The sequence below is a fragment of the Apodemus sylvaticus genome, chromosome 8 (assembly GCF_947179515.1).
Source record: "Apodemus sylvaticus chromosome 8, mApoSyl1.1, whole genome shotgun sequence".
In the NCBI taxonomy this organism is placed as follows: Eukaryota; Metazoa; Chordata; class Mammalia; order Rodentia; family Muridae; genus Apodemus; species Apodemus sylvaticus.
In genome coordinates this window covers 85,160,654-85,178,682 of record NC_067479.1, presented here as the reverse complement: position 1 = coordinate 85,178,682, position 18,029 = coordinate 85,160,654, and the positions used below count along the sequence as shown (strand labels likewise).

Below are 18,029 nucleotides of genomic sequence, written 5' to 3'. Positions count from 1 at the left end.
TACCATAGACTTTTACACACAGCACTGTTTGCTTGCAATTTAGAACAAACCACAGATTAACAAATAATGTGATTGAGAGATGGGTGGTGGTTAGGAGCACTTGCTCCTGAAGAAGACATGGGTTTGATTCCGAGAACCCACATGGTGGCTTGACACTGTACTCCAGTCTCAGGGGACCTGAATCCAGTCAATATCTGATCATGGGCACCAGGCCATCACTGTGTACATACATACAAGCAGACAAAGCACTAAAACACATAAAATAACAAAATAAATAAATCCTGAAATATCTTAGGAAGTGATATAAAAAATCTGCAGCAAAAGCTAATTTTCAAGTCATCTAATGGTCAATGACAGGAGCTAAAGAAACCTATAGTTTTTAGAAAAATCTGAGCTCTGTCCAGGAGATCAAAATATTTCAGTACATAAACTAGCACATTTGTGAAAAAAGTTAAATTTCTGACACCAAAAGAACAAATTAAAGAATGAACCATAGGACTGTTTCTTCATGACAGTAAATGAAGTTAAACAATAAATGATTAATTCAAATACTTTACACAAAATATCTAAAAATAAAGTGAATACAAAAAGGCTTTTAAAACTATTTTTTCACATTCTTCTAAAATTACTTCAGTTGGACCCCTTCTCTACCCTCACCCAAAACACTCATGCACACACAATGTGGCTACTTTGTGCAAAGCACTCAGGAAGGCCAGGAGGACATGGGGTGCCCATTCTATCAGTCTCCATCTTACTCCCTGGAGAGTGTCTCCCACTGAACCAGGAAGCAGGCCATCTTATCCCTCCTCTTCCCACAGCCCTGTAGCTAAGGTGTCCAAGACACTATACTGAGTTTTTTATGCTCCTAGATTTTTTTTTAACCACTACCAGCTGTAGCTTACCTTAACAAACTTCATCTCAGACTATAATTAATGTTCTTCTCAAACTTTTAAAAAAAAATAGTGCTTTCTACAGATGCTCCACACAGAATTTCAGTGGAAACTACTGTCTTCAGTCACTTCAAATGTAGTAATTTTCCCTGATTAAGTGGCCAGTATCTCCTGGTTCACAAAGAAATTTAGAAAGGTAAAGGTGGTGGTACACACCCTGTGGAGGGAGCACTGAGACAGGATTACAAGGTTAAGAACACCCTGGGCCATCCACACAGCTCAAATAGGCACAGGAGGGGGAAGAGAAGGAAGGGGAGGGAAGAAGAGAAAGAGGGGGGAGGATGAGAGGGAGAGGAGGAAGAACTAAACATAAGGCAGTCAAAGAAAACCACATGAAATTATCTTCTTGGTTGACTCCTGAGTTGAGCTCAGTGTCCTCAATTCTTAAAGGAACTATTGTCATCGAAGACTAGAATCCGTAAACAAATTTAGATTTCTAAGTGAATTTCTTTGTTGAGACAATAAAGTAGAATTTGATTAATTTGTCATTAGTAAATGGCTGTTGCTTGGCTAATGAGCCATTTACCAACATACTTTGTGTGTGGTCTCATTTTCACTTTGTGTGTCTATGTGCAAGCTTGTATGCCTGTAATCATGAATTTAGAGATGCTGTATTTAAAAACAATTGAAAAAGCAATGCCTTCCCATGAATTTGATATACTTAAAGTTCTTAGTCTGATCACGGCAGTATATATAGTACTCCTTTAATAAAATGAAGAAAAACCATCCATGGTCCACTGTCCCTTAAAACCACGAGTATTGTTTCTTGTTTTGACATGCAAGACTTGGAGTAGTAAAGCTCAGCTGGAGCGGTGCAGCTCAGGAGTGAAGAGCACCAGCTGCTCTTCCGGAGGTAATGGGGTGGATCACCAGCACCCAGGGTAGGTCACAACTGGCTCTCACTCCAGTACTAGGGGAGCCAAGACCATCTCTGACTTCTATTCACCCGGGTAAAATACTCATACACACAAATAATAAAAATTAAATGAAAGCAGCACCAGCACAACAATACATGTGAAGCATTAAAACTGGAATCAGAACTGCGTCACTGAAATCGGCCTGTGCCAAGCTGCAGTGTGAGGTGACAAGGAAGTTTCATCAAGTGTGTTCTGTGCCTACTCAACTCTGCCACCGTGATGGCAGAGAAGCCGTGAGGCACTGAGGGGCTGGTGTCTCTCAAAGGGCTCAAGTTTGACTTTCAAGTATAATTCACATGAGACTATTAAAACCTATTAAAGCCATAAACTTTTCTTTACTTCTGGGTCACATAGGTCAAGTGGAGTGGTTTGGTCCCATGTCTTAGTTTGACAACCTCTACTTCAGGCACATTGCTTTTTGCTTTTAACACAGATCACTCTTCTGCAGTGACCAAGTAAAATGTTAGTTTTACCAATTTGATAAAGAGAGCAATGACTGAACACACTGAAAGAAATTAATTCTTTTAAAATCAATCTTAATTGTTCCTGTGAACAATTCTGCTTTGGACTGGGAGATGATTCACAATATAAGGGTGCTTATAGGCAAAGACTGATGACTTCAGTTCAATCTTGGGGAGGGAGGGATAATCAGATAGAGAGACAGGCAGGCAGGCAAGCAAATGTTTTCTGGGAAAAAAAAAGCTCTAAAAAAAAACTGATTTCATTTTAGGATTAGAGAGTTGTATCAGTAGTTAAAAGCAACTGGTGTTCTAGGTTGCATTTCCAGCATCCACATGATCCACATGGTGGTTCACAACTCCAGTTCTAGGGGATCAAATGCCCTGTCCTGATGGGCTCAGGCACCAGGAGCACTTGCAGTGCACAAACATACATTCTGGCAAAAAGTACACATAAAATAAAATTAAAAAGTAAATATAAACTTAAGAAGTTCTGCTTTGCATTCAGAAAATGCAATGTACTATCCTAGGCAGTGTGCAGCAGATAATAAAACATAAAACATAATGTTTACTATCTATTAGCTTAAAAGTCATATAATAAAAATAAAGTAATTCTGAATAGTTTCTTCTGATTTAGTAACCTTGGATAACAGCAGTTGGGTTACAGAAACATAATACAAAAAGTATCAGACTTTAACAAAATAGAAACTTCGAAATTTACTATCCATGCTTAACTCAAACGTTTCCCCCACAAATATAATAAAATTTATATTTCTGCAAGCAACAATTCCTGAGCTTTTGTATCAGTTACATTTGTACTGATATGATAAAACTCCATGTGACCAAGGGAACTTATAAAAGAATGTGCTAAGTTGGCCAGCAGGAATAGTTGAGAGCTAATGTCTCAAATCCTAAGTAGCAGGCAGAGAGTGCTCTATAGATAGTAAAGGTGGTTAAACGTTGAGCCAGCTGACACAATTCTTCCAACACGGCCATACCTCCTAACCCTTCCCAACAATTCTAGTAACTAGTGACCATCTGACTACTAGAGACTAATAAGGGGCATTTCACTTAAACCAACGCAAGTTTGATTTATCTAGTCTCATTCTTTTTATGTAGATTCTTAATTTTCCAATGTATAGCTACAAGCTAATCTTTAATAAGTCATGTTTACACTTTAGCAAGAATTGATTTGGAGAGAAATCAATCTATGCTGTGTTTCTCTTACCACAATAAACTGCTTTATACATGAAAACAATTGAAAATGAAAAGGGACTTACATTTTTGATAATATAAATTTAAACTTCAAAGAGGTTTATATATCCTCTTTACATCCTCAGAGATGATTTGTAGCCTCATTAGGGTTTATGAAAGTGCCCATTTTCTATGCCAGTCCCAATTTTGTGTATTACTGAAATTTAAGAAACCTGCCAATAAGACATCTAAGGCAAGGATGAACAATCTTATATCCTTTCATACATCTTAATGCTATCAATACTAACTTTTCTACCCATCATCTATCCACCTATGTGTCATATGGGAATGTTCAGTCCTCACCACCATGTCAAGCGAAAAGGGTGATGTATGGTTGCAATCCCAGCACTCAGGAGGTCAAAGTGGAAGGGCATTGTGAGCCATAGAGTGAGTACAAGCCCATCCTGGGCTATCTCAAAAAATAAACTAGGGTCTGAAGAGATGGCTAAGGAGCTGAGAGTTCTTGCTGCTTTTTTGCAAAGGATCAGGGTTTGAGTCCATCACCTATGTAGCAGTTCAGAACCATTTGTAATTCCAGTTACAGAGGATCCAATGACTCCAAAGACACAGACTTACACACAAGCAACATACCCAACCACATAAAATAAAAATTAAAAAATTAAAACAACCAAAAACAAAGCCTAATCAAACTACAAGAAGATAACCCTTTACCCACCAGTTTGACTCAGGTTTTTCCTGTGTTTTGTGATCATGGGTACTGACCTCGGGGTCTTGTGCACAGAGTTAAGTGTTTTATCTAGGATCTGCAGCTACAGCCCTGGCTTGGAGTTTGAAAACAGTGGAACAAGTGGAAAGCTCCTGAGAACTTACCTGAGTCCGTGTATCGAACCCTGCAATCCCAAGGGAGCTAGGTGCACATGAGCCACATCGGAAGGCTCGTCTATCAACAGTATTGACAATACAGCCAAGCCACAGACAGCCTGGTCATGCATCAGGAAAGCTGAAGCCGGAGAGATGGACTCAATGAACACGGACCAAAAAGGAAATAAAGACGGCATGCATGGAGCCGTGTGCAGCCACGGTCACAGAGACAAGCCAGAGAAGCCAGAGGTCCAAAAGTATGCCGTACATGATCGTATTCATTAAAATGCTAAGACAGCAAAGCTAAGCTCTGGTGTCAGAAGAGAGAAGACATCTTTGGGGAAGAGAAGGGGACCAGGTGCTTCTGGCCTGCTCGCCAGGTTCTACTTCTAGGACTGGACGGCTAGGACACAGGTATGTTTACTTTGAGGTAATTCATTCAGCAGCATGCTTGTGATTTGTATACTCTTCTACGCATTGTACTGCAGTTCATAAAAAGTTAACAAGAAGAATGTATATTGAATTGTGCCAAGTGCTTTTCTAGCACCTATGAAAACAATCGTAAAAATTCCCCAGAAGTCTGTAAATACAGGGCATCAGTCTAGGTCCAACAGAAAAAGATAAGCTACAAAGTAAAGAGGAGTTTGACCTAACATATCAATAACTACTTTATGAGATTAGCCATGATCTATGTATGAGTAAGCCCCATGTGGTGTCCCGGAGCTGACAGGAGTCCACAGTGGACTAAAGGCTTGTGGAAGATCAGATCTCACTGAAGAAGCTTTGCTACTGAAGGCTGCAGGGGAGCCCGCCGGTTCACCCACTTTGGAGTTCCCGAGCAAATACACACCCTTAGGAAACTTGTAAGAAAGTACAATAAATTGTATTAGCAGAAGTCAGGTTGTGGCCCACCCTTTTAGTCCCAGTACTTGGGAACAGAGGCAGGCAGATCAGAGTTCAAGGCCAGCCTGGTCTACAGAGTTAGTTCCAGGACAGCCAAGGCTACAGAGAGAAACCCTGTCTCAAAACAAAACAAAACAAAACAAAACAAAACAAACAAGTTATATTAGCAGATTCCTAATTTGAACATTTCTTTCATTCTGAAATAAATCTACTATAGTTATCAATATATGTTTATAATCTGTTTATACTGTGGTTAGTCTATAAATTATGGCTTGGTATACAGAAAAGTATTAAAGTATTTGGGATATTAACTCTACAATCATCAACGACTAATATATTTGTTTTCGAGTGGACTCGAAAATAATTTGGTGTTTGTAAATGATGTGTGGTGTACAATGCCGGCCTAAGCACTGAGGCCAGATGAAAATGCTGTGGAGATGGTTTTCTCCTTGTATGGTTTCATGGGCTAAACTCAGGTCACCAGGTTTCTTAGAAAGCACCTTCACCTGTCTCTTGCTGTTGAGAAATCTCCCTGACCTCTCAAGTTGATATTGGTTTTATAAAACTGTAGTTAGTTTAATAATATTGTAAATAATATTTCCTTTCATTAGCATTTCCCGATCTCAGTCATTTCTGAGTCTCATTATCTAGGTCTCTAAAAACCCAACCTGTTCACTAAGCTGAGACTAAAAGCAGTAATAGTGGAAAGAGGGCAACTGATTATGAGGCTTCTGCAGTAATTCAAGCAAATAATGAAGAAGGAGTTGGGGGAGGGGGTGCTGGAGTAGGGCAGGTGACTTTAGTGGTACACATGGTAGAAGTGACTAAATTTTAGGCTAGATTTTAGACTAGATATCAGTGGTGCCAGTAAGATTTCCTGAAAGACAAAACATGAATGAGAGAAATGTGTGAGAGTGCCTGTTTATGTCTTTTGTGTGCCTATGTGTCTGTGGTATACGTACATGAGTGAACAGAAACACATGCCAATGTACATGCATGCAGTAACTAGGCTGGCCAGCCACTCCTTGGAATGTATCTACCTGTATCCACTCCCCAGTGCTAGGGTCACAGGCACATAGAACGCACACATAGCTTTTGACACAGATGCTCTGGATTCACACTCAGATCTTCATGCTGACACCGGAGGCATTCACATCTACTGGGCTACCCCATCAGACCAAGAATGGCTTTAAGGTGTTTATCCGACAGCTAGACAGAGCTGTTGGTTGGAGTAGGTAAAGAAGCCTGCAGGTAGGACTGGCTGGAAGGGAGGAATGAATAGTTCAGTTTTGGAGACTGTAGATTTAAGGTATGGAAAAACAGATGCTGTCACTAACTGCTGGCGTCTCAAACATGACTGACTTTCTATGACTATGATTAAGGACACCGAAATCCCCTCATAGCACTCACTCGGCTGCAAAGGCTTCTTTCATGCATAAAACTCCATAGTGTGCTCTGGCAGAAAACTAGCTATACCCAGACAGCCGCGTATATGGAGAAACAGAGTGTAACCTCTTCTAAGGCAGCCCCCAACGTCCCAGTTTCCACTACAGGATATTTCATCATCCATGAAGGAACACTGGATAGGCAGAAGTGGTACGGCAATAACAGTATGGACGGTCCTATGCTAAGTTAGTAATCTGAGGGGAAGGGAGGAGAGTGAGGTCACAATTCATGGCTCTGGTGCTGCAGTCACTCTGTGCCTCACAGAGTCTGCCAGGTCGACTTCAGAAAAGATAGCTCAGATTTAAACATCGAGATTGTAGGAACTTAAGGCTTCCTGAATCTCCCATATTACATGCGTCGCTCTGCTCCATGCTACCCGCTGAAAGAAAAGTCACTAGGGCCAGACCTCCTACAGATGGGAAAACTGAAGTGTGCAATCAGTGTGACACGTGATATAAAGGTATCCAGAATCAGAACCCCCAACCCCAACATTCCTGGCTCCTTACACCTTAAAGAGCCTTGCCTAATAAAAAGTTCCCAAACTAAAGCAAATATGAAGTGATAAGGGCATTTTTTTAATAAATGTCATTTGAAAACTTTTTAATAACCACAATATGAACAATTACCATCAAGCCTTAGCCACTGCTGTTTACTGTATAAATAAAATAATTCCACAGAGCTTATGCTGGCTTTCGACTTGTCTACAACTTAAAAGAAAAAAAAAAAATCCACACAATACTTTGAAGAAAATGCATGACATCAGGGCTACTATTTTTTGTGTTTCTATCAGCTGAAGACAATAATGAGCCAAATGCTTCTATATCCCTTCAGTATATATTTCGCATATGGGCAATAAAATATATTACAAAACATTTTCCATTTTAAGCTTGTTATTTGGCATAAAATCTCCCACAGAGCTTAACTTATTATTATTATTTGCTACAGACTCTTCCTAAAAGCAAGAGCAGCCCATTTTCTCCAGATGACTCACTGACTAAAGGCACAGCCGAATGAAGTGTGCCAACTTGAAATACCAACAGCTAAATATAACTGTCCGCACAACGTTAGAAAACTCGGTCTCTTTAGTCTAAAAGTGATCATGAAGGGTCACCCTCACAAAATACAGGCAACTCCTAAGGTGATCAGCAACAACAAGAAAAAAACAAAACAAAACAAAAAAAAAAAAAAAAAAAAGCCTGGGCCTTTATGAAGGTTTCTTTTAAAACAATTAAAAAAATGAAATGCAAAATCTTCACAAGTCTTAAAAACAAACAAAAAAGTTGCCGTTTTCTTCTCATTCTTTAGGCAAATTGCTAATGTCAGAGGTAAACTTGTCAAAAAATGCCAAACTTACAAAACCATCCAAAGTGCAAACTTGAACATTTTTTGGCCATTACACAAGTGAAATACAGTTACAGCCACATCACTTGAAGTTACCCTTCAAAAGAATAGTGAAATACTTAGTAAATCTTACAAAAGTTAAATTTTTTCTAGATGCCTATCCTGAATATAAATGTAGCATCTAAAGCTGACACTCAGACATACTGAGTGTTTCAAGGGAGAAGTAAGAAAAGCTAGCAGGGGCCATTACAGCGGGTGACCCCTGAACAGGACAGGAACTGAGGACTGACTTTAATTGGCAACTGACATGGGGAGGCTAACTGAGAAACAAGGAGCGAACAAACAACTTCCAAAGACCCTAGTCCTGGGGTTTAGGACCCCTAAGGCCAGCCAGGCTCCTGTCTCTTATGTGAGTCCAGTTTGGAAACGTTACTGAATCCCAGTTGTAGTCAAGATTACTCTACTTACACTTCCTGATTCTTGTAGCTATGAATCCTAAACGCACGCAAAATATTATGCTAAGGAGGAAGGAAGTGATTTTCCAGATGGCTACAGGAAGGCATGGACTTTTCAGGTATATTATGACATCATACACTTCATCTTTCCCCATCGCCACAGGAAAATTATTTTGTGGGTACACCGTGCCTGCTGCTTTTGGAGGACATGAGTTCAGTTCCTAAAATCCATGTCAGGCAGCTCGTAAGCTCCTGTAGCCTAGCTCCAGAAGATCTCAAGTACTCTTCTGACCTCTAAGGACGCCTTGGACACATACACACTTAACCACACAAAGAGACACGCATATTCATGTTTAAATTAAAAAAAATAAAATCTAAGAAAAAATAGGAGTGGAGGGAGTCATCCAGAAAATATCAATGTCTGGCAGAATGTATTTCTAAATCAAATACATTTTAAATGCAAACTGTCTTTATTTAAGTATATACAAACTAGACTCATGTAACATGTGAATTTACTTTTATATTTTTGTTTTCCACTGAGTCAGTAATTCATTTACTGTTTACATACGTAACTTTGTTAATAAGACATAGTGCCCACCTGGCTCTCCTATCTCTCGTTTCTTTATTTCTTGCTCTTCTGTCCTACCTTTAAATGCAGATTTCCTTGAACTCTAGCTTGACCTAGATTTATTTTGAATAACCATATCCACCCACTCCCATATACATTTGTTGGGATTGACAGATAACTCCAGCAGTATTTACACTGAGGTTTGGGATAAAGAGTGACCTACACTGACACCTTACCTCTTTGATACCCAGGCAAGTGACTGAACAACTGCAGCATCTCTGGTTCATCTGAAAAGCTTACAAGAATCATAGCAGCTACTTCATGTGGCTAAGTTTGTGTCTATTAGATGTATAATTCTGGCAAATCACTTGCTACCAGGAATTCAGTGGAAGATCTGAGGCCTGCAGCTGACTTGCATATCTATACTGACCCATGTTCTTTCTGTTGGGCAAGTTAACTTAACCATCACTACCAGGATGAATAATTCCTTTCTTGAGACCCTGTTGAGGCTAGCGAGATTGTAACTTTCTTTTGACACCGAGAAAATAGAAACAGGAAGACAAGAAACTGTTAATCAACATACAGGGCAAGCCCTATCATCCGGATTTTGGTTCCTCCTTGGAAGTGGAACATGCCAGGGGCATCCACTGTGGCCCAGTGATGGCCGTAGTTGGCCAAATTGTTTAAAGAACACACTTCCATTAATGCAACTTATTTGTGATTGACATAACCACCTTCCACCCAGTCACCTAAAAATCATTTTCATTATTGTCTTTGTCCACAGTATTTTCAGAACAGGTACCAAAGTGTTCTGCGAACACAAGGAATCCAAAGCTCCTGCCCATCTACAGTAACCAGGTCTACTGCTCACCCCAGTAAGCAGGCGACCTCAAGTGTCAGCCAATTAGAACGTCACCAGCCCCCGGGAAAAAGCTGTAACTTCTCTTTGATATTCTTGTTCCAATAAATAATTAACAGTTTATCATGAACAAAAGAATAGATATCCACTAGTTAATTTTCAGACACTGTAAATGAAAAATGGTGCCAATGAGTATCTGATTTTATACCCAAAGATTCATTTAATAATATTATACTAGAAGATAGCAATGAACAATTTTTATCATAAAGGTTCTGTAAAAAGAATGAATGAAATAAAAATGGAAATATAACATTTATGTGAGGGTACATGCACATTTCCTGGGAAATCTCATCTGTTCCCATCATCACGCTATGTCAGTTTGTCTTAATACCAGGCCTAGCTTTAAAGCAGCAAAACAACTTCTTTATTAAGGTGGTTAAATTCAACAAAGGAATAAAAACTAACTCTTATAACTCTTAAAAGCTTAAGGGAATTATTACATTTTACGGCTATTCATAATATTTTAGTACATTCTAAATGCTCCAACTATAGTGTCTTTTCATAAGGACTCTGGTATCACCGTGCAGTTTTAATCCATGTGCTTAAAGCCCCTTTCACAGTTTACAGGAACAAAGCAGGTCTGATTCACAAGCAATGCCCCGCAGTCAAACATGCTCATGAGGTATTAATTTACAACTTCATCTGTGATCAGTTAAACCGCATGTGAAATCTTAAACATCCTTAAAAAGCTCACCACAAATAGTTCAATAAGAGATTTTTGGGTAACATTACTTTAACAAAAAACATAAGATTAAATTCTATTGTAAAATAAAACCAAATGCCACTTACTTTTAAGGATCACTCACTAACAAAACAATCTTTCACACTGCCACCTTTAGCATCTAAAATATTAATTAAAAATGTTGACACCAGTATCAAAAACATGTGCTTTAGAAGATTTGGCAACAACATAAGTCATGAACAACAAAGGAAAGCAATTTTGTGGAGAAAATACATATAGCTCGCCAAATAAAAGGCGTTTTTAATCAGTCCAAGAAGTCAGATCTGTTAAAATGTCAGGTCAAAACAAATTAAAACAAAAGACAAAAATGACTAACTTTACCAAATCAAACAAAACAAAACAAAAAAAAAAATCAGGTCCACAAAATTATGGACAAAACCAGAAATAATGGAAGGATATGATATAAATTTCTAAGTTAGCTTACTTTAGTAAAAACAATAGTTACTAATGCTTCAAAACTTGCATTTGTGATTTTTATATATCGAACCTTATAACATTTGTTTTTGCAGGACTTCTTTTGGATAAAAGTACCAATAATTATTTTGATTGTTATCCTAAGTCAATCACAGGAATTCTTTTATGTACTAAAAGCTCAGCGCTGGAGGGTAGAGGGATTCCATGGCTCAAATGTTATCCTCACAGACCTAAGTTTCTTCCTTTCTGTGAAGCCTTTGGTTCAACAGTTTCAGAATAGCTACACTAGTTTAAAGTATGTTTTTGTTTACTGTCCAAAGATTATAGGAAAAAATGTCTTTTACTTTCTTGTGCTTTTTTTTTTTTACCCCTATACACCCTCAAAATGTCCCCAATGAATTTCATCAACTTTTATTGGCCAGTCATGATTCAATAGCTTATAAAGGGCATGAAATAGTCACGACTGGTATGTATTAATTCAGATTTAGTACCTGAAGGAAGAGAGTGGCACAGACAGTATCTGATGCAGGAAAGCTAGGGTAGCCAATCAACACTGTCCTCACACACTACATTCACCAGCTCTTATTTTCTTTACCTGCTACAAATGAAATCCACACATACTTTTCACAGCCCTTAGTATGTCAATTAGATTACCTGACTCCATAAAAACCCAATTTGCAAATGTTCAAGAAAAAAATTAAAACTGTTTGGACATGGGCAGTTAAAGCAAAGAATTCAATTCATACACAGCGTTTGATTGCTCCCAAGTCATCACTAGAACTACTCTCGAGGTTAAACTCAACAGCGAAGAAAGTAATAGCAACTCTGGACAGTGGAATACAGAACCGCAGTGACTAACTCATGAAATCCAAGAGCCCTGAGTTCTAACTTTTACTAGGGAAGCCCAGAAGAAATCCAGAATGCAAACAAACTCACACTGTTATCCCACCCCACAGAAGCACGCAGGTAGGTGGCACTGGGAACTTTAACAACAGAGTAATGCCAGACACAGAGGAGCACACCTTGAGTCCCAGCGCTCAGGAGGCAAAGGCTGGCACATATGAGTTCCAGGACAATCCAAGGCTACATAGACAAGACTCAAAACCAAACCATTTTTCACATCCTGGAGACTGCAGTGCCATTATTTACAGAAGAAAAACTGACAATAGAAAAATGTTTCAGTAGCAGAAAGACTTAACACAGACTTGGCAAACTAAACTAGAACTTCCAATTTTATTCTCCTTCTTGGATCCTAGCCGGCAAGGAACAATATCTTCCTAGATCCAATGTGATCGAAGAAACGTCACTATGAACCACTTAACAGTGACTGAGTTTGTAAGACCTACCCCACATAATTACTGTCATTTAATGTCTCTCTGTTAAACAGAGGCCAAGATCATCATACATTTGAACGAAACTGCTGAGAAAATCAAATTTAGAGAATAACATATACTATGGAACAAAAGAGAAAGGAAAAAAAAAAAAGACTTAGCATTCTCAGAGAAATGCAGGTAAGGACTGCACCCATGAAACAAGAGGCAATTCCATTTCAAAATGAAGGGGGAAAATAAAGTGGTTTTGTTCTTTTAAAAAAAATGTTAACTTTCTCATTCTCTGAATCTTTTAAAATGCTATTATTCAATTACTGTATGCATGCATGCCTGTGTGCACACATGCATCATGAGCTCTCATGTAGAGGTGGAAGGAAATTCTCTCCTTCCACTGTGTTGAGACCTGAAGAATCAACTCAGGTCATCAGGCTTGGAAGCATGAAACTTTACTTGCTGAGATATTTTACTAGGCCGCATACTTTGAATATTAATAATACAAAAGCAGTAATAAAAAAAATTCTCAAAAGTTAAAAAAGATAACAAAGATTATGTTGGGATTAAGTTTACAAAAAATAATCCAAGATGCCCAAATTGTGAAAACAGGTTTCTAAAGCACAGAGAACTGAAGTTAGGTAGGTGGCTCAGGGTTAGGAGTGCTGGCTGCTCTTTCAGAGGGCCGGAGAAGAGTTCCCACTAGTCACAGCTCCCACTGTATGGGAGCCAACTGAGGTGCCCAATATCACACTAGAATATTAGTGACACCATTAGACAAAAGGGGGGATTACAACTGTAAATACTAGAAATCTGAGAGAGATTAATTAGTACTTAAAGTTCATATTGTTGCATTGCTGGAAAAAAAAACACAAGAAAAAACAGTCAGGCATGTGGGCACATCCTTGCTATTCCCATTGCTCAAATACACACACACACACACACACACACACACACACACACACACAAAGAAAACATGGAGGAAGAAGCTGCTGTGCCTTAAGTGACAGTCTGAGAAAAGGAAAATAAGCATATAACAGTGTGGGCTGAAGGTCACATAAAGATACCCAAAAAGAGAATGTTAAAAATAAACAAACAAACAAACAAATAAGATGAACTCAAGGTAAACAAATTCAGTCACCGTCGTGAACAGGCCTGGAAGCAGCTGTCCCCGGAGTGCCCAGAGAAGACCACAGTTCTTTTTCCTTTTTTAAAAAGATATATTCTTTATTTACATTTCAAATATTGTCCCCTTTCCTGGTCCCCCTCCCCTCCCCGGCCCCTGGAGGACCACAGTTCTAACCCCATGGCTACAGCCAGGACCCTGGAGCAGTAGCAGGCCTCTTCACCACAGCTGGGAGGATGGAAGTCCAGGCAAGCTTGGGCAGCTGAGTCTCCATTGCCAAAGAGTGGGGCTGGGAGGGAAGGAACCAACGCAGAGCAGACACCGCTCATGGAGAAACTGTATTACACTTCTGAACCACGGAGCTGTGGGTTCAAGAGAAGACGGAGATCTAAAAGGTTCATGAGATAGAGCTCTAAGTCCTGGGGATCTGTTATGGCTGCAATAGGAAACTAATAAGTTCCCCATAGCAAGTACATTTCAAGCTACACTGAGACCAGACTGATACAGATTCTATGTCCTCAAATCCAACCTACAAAACAAGATATCGCACAGCTTCTCTGTGATGCCGGATTCTCAGCTCTAACCTTTGATCTCTTGTTCCATTCAATACCACACAGCTGCCATCTTTACAGTTAAAATGGGCAACAATTTTGCTCAAGTCTCCAAGAACCGATGCAGTGGTATATGGGAATCAGCTTCAGAGCCTTTTGCCAGGGTGTTAACTGCTGTGGTGCTGAGGAATGTTCCCATGTTAACACTTTTGCTTTGATGTTGACCAAAAAATTAGAGGTTCAGAGGACTCATGTGCGGCTTCATGACGGGGATGTATTTATAAAGACACATAAGGAGAGTTTGTCATTATGCAACACTAGAGTGTGCACATACGAACCAGAAGGAACGGCCTGCATGCAATGGCTATCTGCTCCCAGACCAGTCATGTGTAACATCTTATACTATAACACAACTGTAGGTATTTATAGAAAAAGGTACCATAAAAATGCAATACAAAAGACAAAAAATGGTGCCCTCCTCACCAGTGGAGCATGCAACTGGTGTAACTGGAAGTTACTCTGGGAGAGACAGTGAGTGAGTGTTGAGTGAGAGTCACTGTGTTTTAGAACTGCTGAACTCCATCCACTATGTTACAAAAGCCTTTATTTTAATTTTTAGTGTGTGTGTGTGCGTGTGTGTATGTGTGTGTGTGTGTGTGTTACATGCAAATATTACAGCACAAGGATGGAGGTCGGAAGACAGCTTGTGGAATGTGGCTTTCTGCTTCTCCCATGTGAGTCCCTGTAATCGAACCCAGGAGTCAGGCTTTGTGGCAACAGCCTTACCAGCGTTCTAGCCCAATTTATTCTTTTAATAGCATTTAGATTGCTATCAACTTTCATACTTAATTGTCTTCTTTGTAATAACTTAAGACACAAAATATACTGTACTGCTGTATACAAAATATTTTCTTTCCTTCTGACCTTATTTCATGAGCATTTTTCTATTTTAAATTTCTTGTGAGATGGGGGTGAAGATAGTTTGCAGGGTGCTTTCTTGAGACCCTAGGATTGACGATCTGAGAACCAGCATAAACCAGACACAGAAGCACATCTCCATAAAGCCACCACTCATAGAGCTGAGGCAGGAGGACCAAAAATTCAAGGTCTCCACTTCTCAACCCTTCAAAAAAAAAAAAAATAAATTAAAGATAAAGTTGTAGCAAACACAAGTCAGCCAAGGTCAACTGGGAGTCAAGATCACAAAAACCACTGACCGCTATGGGACAAGGCGAGCCGTGGGCAAAAGGCTTTATTTCCCGGTGGTGACAAAGCTCACCTCTGAGTCTGCTAAGCATCCTAACTGAAGCTCCTGAGAATATGCACAGAGGAGTTTGCTCTTCTTCCTACTTGGTAACAAAGAGTGTCCCAGAGCACCCCTCTCTATTAATGAAGATCTTCCAATACTTGGGTCTATTTCCTGCCTTCAAAGTGACTGTTGAGGCCTGTAAAGGCTTCTGCTAAACTCTTTACAGTAACTTTTTCTCTTTTTGGTGGTGGTGACGTGTGTGCGGGGAAGGAGCTCCTTCTCTTTCTCCACCTTTTCCTCCCATCTCTTCAGCTAGGCAGTCTCTAGGCAGCAGGACCCTGACAGTTCCATCGCATTATGTGTCTCTGTCAAAACACCCACAGCCCGTCATGGCTGAAACATTGATATATGGCATAAAACTAGGAGGTGCCTGTTCAAAATTGTCTACCCATAAGATGTGTATACGCTATTTTACAGGAAGTCCAGGAACAATGGGAACTCCAGGTTACAAGTGAATTTTCTGAACACAGATACTGTCTGTTGAGGTACGAGGTGTTCCTAGGAACCAACCCCTAAGAAAGGTATGCGGAGAAAGCTGCCGCAGTTACCCACATTTGATGAAAATGCAAGGAATATAACAGAGAGAGCTACCCTGGGCAATTGGCTAAGACCAACTCTGACATCACTGGCATCTGGAACCATTCTCATGACCGGAATCTGCAGGACTGGGCTGCAGTTCTTACAGGAAGATCTGGGCTGTACGCCTTCAAGTTTACCACACTGACTCGAAAATCCCTGAGTCATGCACAAAAATAAAAATTAAAACAATTTTAAAAGTCTTGGCCTGGCGTGTACAAAACACAGACACATAGACACACAGACAAACATACACTCTCCTCTATTATAACCGTACTTTCCCCCCTTTTCTTGTTTTTCTGCAATATCTTACACATACGAGGGGCGCTTTCTGCAGTGGAGCCACATCCACAGCTACCTTTTGCTCTATTTTTTTTTTCAGGTACTAAGTGCTTGTTTAGAGGGAACACCCCAGCATTCACAGCAGAGAAGATGAACACAGTAAAAACCCTGCAAGAGGTTACTATAGACTGTTAGTAGGCTTCAGCACACACACTCTGCAAAGACCAAGCCAACTGGCCAAAGCTTTTTGTATACCGAGAACCAGACTGTGCATGGATAAGCAAGTGTGTGCACGACAACTGGCAAGATAATCAACAGCAAACTGACATAAGACATTACATCAAACCAACAGAAACCAAATACATAAGACTTTCAACTATTAAAAAAGGAACAGTAAAATACGACCACTAGAGAGATCATAAAATTAGACAGTTATAATGCTATACAAATGAGTGAAAACATCTTCATATCTCCTACGAGGAAAATTAACATTGTATATAACATTCAGCAAAGCAAAAATTATTAGCAACATTTCCCCTTTATGCAAATAACTACTTATATTTTGACTTAGTCACATTAAAGACAGTAAACAAATCATCTCCACATCATAACATAAGAACATTCAGAATAATTAAGGTTTCTCAACATGTTAAATCCCTGCAAATGATTTAGTATCAATGAATTTAGAATGCCGTTGGTTTACATTCACAAAACAAGTATTTACTAGCTTGATATCAATGGGAAGTTCAAGCTAATATGAAAACGAAGAGTGCTTTCTCATACCAAATAATTGTAATTTTGATAAACACTACTAGAAAAAAAATATGTGTTTAGAACCAAAACTTGTATTAAAATGTATAGAAATAAAAATGTGGAATAGATATGCTCTGAATTTCAAAACATGAAAACATAAATGGATTAAGTGCTTAATCAATAGTGTTAGAAATAAAATTTCCAACATTTACTTACTGCCAAATACTAACGGGGGCCTGTTCCATTTCCAGGCCTCCTTAAACAACTGCCAATTTGGAGGTATCAAAACCTGTGCAAGTTGATATTAAGATAAATAAACGACACATGAATGGGAATGCCCTTCGGATAGAAGCCTGTACTCCTAGGGAGGTTCAGTCTGTGTTCCTCTGCACATCACTGCCAAACAGAAGACTACACTTTTACCCTGCTCCTGCCTCACACAAGCCATGGGTCTTCTAAAATACTCCAATTTTTCTACACTTAAAAATTGATCTTGAGCTAGGTAGTGGTGGTGCATGCCTGTAATCCCAGCACTCTGGGAAGCAGAGGCAGGCAGATTTCTGTGTTCAAGGCCAGCCTGGTCTACAGAGTGAGTTCCAGGACAGCCAGAGCTAGACAGAGAAACCCTGTCACGAAAAAACAAAATAAATAAATGAATAAATAAATAAATAAGAAATAAAACTGACCTTGAGAAATAACTGTCCTGTAGCAGATCTCTGCACAGGTGCCTTTAGAAACGTTTAACTGGGAGTTCTATTTCTGTTTCATGGCCACCATTATGAACATGACCTCATTTACAGAGACGGAAGCCTCAAGTACTACCTTCCCCCTTGACAAGCCTGATCATCGGAGTCTCCATGTTGATGTAGCCTTTGAACACTCAGACCCAGGCTTGTTTCTGTGTCCCCCTCCAGCCCTTTC

At 39.5% G+C, this 18,029-nt stretch overlaps 1 protein-coding gene across 2 annotated transcripts in view; it reads right to left on the bottom strand.

Moving 5' to 3' along the window:
• The window catches only part of Adk (adenosine kinase), a 400,912-nt gene that overhangs the window by 287,701 nt on the left and 95,182 nt on the right, over nucleotides 1-18,029 (bottom strand). The window lies entirely within an intron of this gene.